We start from the raw sequence: 4,341 nt of genomic DNA, 5'->3' as shown, positions 1-4,341 counted from the left end.
TGAGGCTGGGCCTAGTCAGGCTAGAGATGGTGGGGGTAACTGAGGCTGGGTCTAGTCATGCTATGGATGGCGGAGTAGCGGAGGCTGGGTCTAGTCATGCTATGGATGGTGGTGTTAGATGAGGCTAGGTCTAGTCATGCTATGGATGGTGGGGTAGATGAGGCTGGTTATGGTTATGCTAGTGGATGAGGAGAGTATAGTGGTGAAGTGTAAGAGACTGGGGGGGGGGGGGAGGGTGTCAAGCGGAAAAGGAAAAAGGGGGAGAAGAAAGGAGGTGGAAAGGGAAGGCTGGTGTGGTCAAAGGCACCATGGAACCTTGCCTGGTGCTGGGGGGAGGCCCTGGCAGAGAGGAAGGGCAGGTGGTCAGGATGGGGATGGAGATGAGGAGGAAAGTGAGTCTGGGAGGAGGATGATTCGGGGGTTTTTCAGTCTCCTCTTCAATGGGTCCGGAGCTGACAGCCAGTCAAGCAGAGGGGTCAAAGTACACGTTGAGGGAACTGACAAGGTTCCTGAATTGAGACCAAGGGGGAAAAAGTTAATCTTGAGGCTTTTTTTTTGATCCGAGAAAGTTTGTAAGATCAGTACAACATGCTATGAAAAATGAGGGGCATGGTGTCCTCTCACCCAGGAAACGGTTTTAGGTTGAGGAAGTGGGTCACAACAGTGCGTAAAGGTTTACCTTCAGACACCGTTTAGATGTGTTGTTTCTTCTGGCACTGGGGCTTTTTGAGCTTTTGCTATTGGTCTCTTTCTTTGCTGGCTTTTCTCCACTCTTTATGGAGGCTCTTTTGTGTAGGATCGCTCAATATACATGGTGCCAGAGATGCAGGAAAGAGGAGTGTGTTGGTGAATATGTCAACAAAAAAGTACAGGTGTTGTTTTGCAGGAATCCCATAGTAATGTGGTGGAATGAAGTCGATTGGGGGCTCTGGTGGAAAGGGGCAAGTTTGTTGACCATGGACAGATTTTTAGTGCAGGGGTGGCAGTCCTTTTTGCACCGGGTCTGTCTGTAAAATGTGCTCCTCAAGGAGGTGTGTAGGGGTAGGCTGCTTGTTGTAAAAGCAGAAATGAACAGCATGGGTTTTGTCTTTAATAAATGTGTATTGCACCTAACACAGGAGAGAGAGGGGTTGCTGAGGAGACGCTGGTGGTCGGGCGGGGACTGGAACTGTACAATGGATTTTTACAAAATACAGAAATGGGGAAGAGCTCATTCAGTGTCAGTGGGAGTGTTTAAGGGACATCATTAATCAGTTCGACTAGTGGATGTTTGGAGAAGTAAACACCCCAACACAACACAGTATCAATGGGTGAGGTTTTTGGGGCTAGGGTGAGTGCAGCCCGACTTGATCGGTTTTTACATGGCAGGAATCAGAGCAATAGGCTGTTGGGCGCTACCATTCTCCCGTGGGGTTTTCGGATCACACAATAACATGGCTCGCTGTCCTATTTCACCAGGGCCCTGGCAGGCATCCTATTGAAAGTTTAATGTAAAGCTCTTACAAGATGCCACTTTTTGCTCAGGTTTCCAGACCTTTGGGAATGGTGGGGAGCGAAGAGAGGAGTATGAGTCTCTGAATCAATGGTGGGATGTGGGGAAAGTCAAATTGGGCATTTTTGTCAACAGTATCAGCAGAAATGTGTGATCCTATGGTGCTCAGGTCTTGTTCGCAGGACTACTCCTAAGCTCCTCTGGCGCAGAGGCGATGAAATGGACATTCTCGTTGTCCCATGACTGGCAGAGGCCGTAACCCTTGATGTCCGGTGCACTCGATGACTCCCAGTGGAGTTTTATAAAAACTTCTGGGGAATAATTGGACTGGTACTTCTTTTGCGTGTTGCCCCGTGGAATGTGTTCGGGGTTAGCGAGAGTTTGCCGATGATGCTGCCGTTCAGCATGGCTCTTGACTCTCCTGCCCAAAAAAGGGACCATTGTGTGAAACTTAAGAACTGGAGGCCTGTGGCAATTACTACTCTGTGCGGACTACAATATATTTTCCAAGGTCTTCTCTAACAGACTGAGTCCATCTGGACTCGATAGTACATAAGGACCAAACATATTGTGTTACCGGGACGCTCAATCACGGACAACTTGTTCTTAATCAGGAACATGTTGGACTTGTCGAGAGGCTCTAATGTGAACTTTGGACTGAAGAGAAGGCTTTTGATAGAGTGGACATGAGTATCTGTTTAATGTGATGTCTGTGTTTGGGTTTGGGAAGAGTTTTTTGACCTGTGTGAAGCTGTTGTAATGTTGGGGCGTCATGTATGGTCAAGGTAAGAGGGGGGCTCGTAGGCCAGTCTGGGTGAGACGGGGCATTAGACAAGGAGCCTCTCTCTGTGGAAGTTATATACACTTGGAGAATGCAGGGAGTGTGCTGGACAGGCATGGATGTGGTGACAGACATAGCAGTGTCAGCATATGCAAATTACGTTTCCGTGATGGTCAGTGAAGGTCAGGATATGCAGGCACTAGAGACCAGTCTGAAGGTGTACGAGGGAGATCTCCTCTCTTACAACATGCTATGAAAAATGAGGGGCATGGTGTCCTCTCACCCAGGAAACGGTTTAGGTTGAGGAAGTGGGTCACAACAGTGCGTAAAGGTTTACCTTCAGACACCGTTTAGATGTGTTGTTTCTTTCTGGCACTGGGGCTTTTTGAGCTTTGCTATTGGTCTCTTTCTTTGCTGGCTTTTCTCCCACTTCTTATGGAGGCTCTTTGTGTAGGATCGCTCAATATACATGGTGCCAGAGATGCAGGAAAGAGGAGTGTGTTGGGTGAATATGTCAAACAAAAAAAGTACAGGTGTTGTTTCTGCAGGAATCCCATAGTAATGTGGTGAATGAAGTCGATTGGGGGCTCTGGTGGAAAGGGGCAAGTGTGTTGAGCCATGGGACAGATTTTAGTGCAGGGGTGGCAGTCCTTTTTGCACCGGGTCTGTCTGTAAAATGTGCTCCTCAAAGGAGGTGTGTAGGGGTAGGCTGCTTGTTGTAAAAGCAGAAATGAACAGCATGGGTTTTGTCTTTATAAATGTGTATGCACCTAACACAGGGAGAGAGAGGGGGGTTCTGAGGAGACGCTGGTGGTCGGCGGGGACTGGAACTGTACAATGGATTTTACAAAATACAGAAATGGGGAAGAGCCTCATTCAGTGTCAGTGGGAGTGTTAAGGGACATCATTAATCAGTTCGACCTAGTGGATGTTTGGAGAAGTAAACACCCCAACACAACACAGTATACATGGGTGAAGGTTTTTGGGGCTAGGGTGAGTGCAGCCCGACTTGATCGGTTTTACATGGCCAGGAATCAGAGCAATAGGCTGTTGGGCGCTACCATTCTCCCCGTGGGGTTTTCGGATCACCACATAACCATGGCTCGGCTGTCTATTTCACCAGGGCCCTGGCAGGCATCCTATTGAAAGTTTAATGTAAAGCTCTTACAAGATGCCCTTTTTGGGCTTCAAGGTTTCCAGACGCTTTTGGGAATGGTGGGGCAGCGAAGAGAGGAGTATGAGTCTCTGAATCAATGGTGGGATTGTGGGGAAAGTCAAATTGGGCATTTTCTGTCAACAGTATCAGCAGAGAATGTGTTGATCCTATGGTGTGCTCAGGTCTTGTTTCGCAGGACTACTCCTAAGGCTCTCTCTGGCGCAGAGGGATGAAATGGACATTCCTCTGTTGTCCCATGAACTGGCAGAGGCCGTAACCCTGATGTCCCCCGGTGCACTCGATGGACTCCCAGTGGAGTTTTATAAAAACTTCTGGGGAATAATTGGACTGGACTTCTTTTGCGTGTTGCGTGAATGTGTCGGGGTAGGAGAGTTGCCGATGAGCTGCCGTCAGGCGGCTCTGACTCTCCTGCCCAAAAAAGGGGACTTGTGTGAACTTAAGAACTGGAGGCCTGTGGCATTACTCTGTGCGGACTACAATATATTTTCCAAGGTCTTCTCTAACAGACTGAAGTCCCATCTGGACTCGATAGTACATAAGGACCAAACATATTGTGTACCGGGACGCTCAATCACGGACAACTTGTTCTTAATCAGGAACATGTTGGACTTGTCGAGAGGCTCTAATGTGAACTTTGGACTGAAGAGAAGGCTTTTGATAGAGTGGACCATGAGTATCTGTTTAATGTGATGTCTGTGTTTGGGTTTGGGAAGAGTTTTTTGACCTGTGTGAAGCTGTTGTATGTTGGGGCGTCATGTATGGTCAAGGTAAGAGGGGGGCTCAGTAGGCCAGTCTGGGTGAGACGGGGCATTAGACAAGGATGCCCTCTCTCTGGGAAGTTATATACACTTGGAGAKTGCAGGGAGTGTGCTGGACAGGCATGGATGTGGT

The sequence above is a fragment of the Salvelinus sp. IW2-2015 genome, linkage group LG6.2, assembly GCF_002910315.2.
Source record: "Salvelinus sp. IW2-2015 linkage group LG6.2, ASM291031v2, whole genome shotgun sequence".
Classification (NCBI taxonomy): domain Eukaryota; kingdom Metazoa; phylum Chordata; class Actinopteri; order Salmoniformes; family Salmonidae; genus Salvelinus; species Salvelinus sp. IW2-2015.
The sequence above is the reverse complement of the archived record's forward strand: the minus strand, read 5'-3'. Positions refer to the sequence as shown.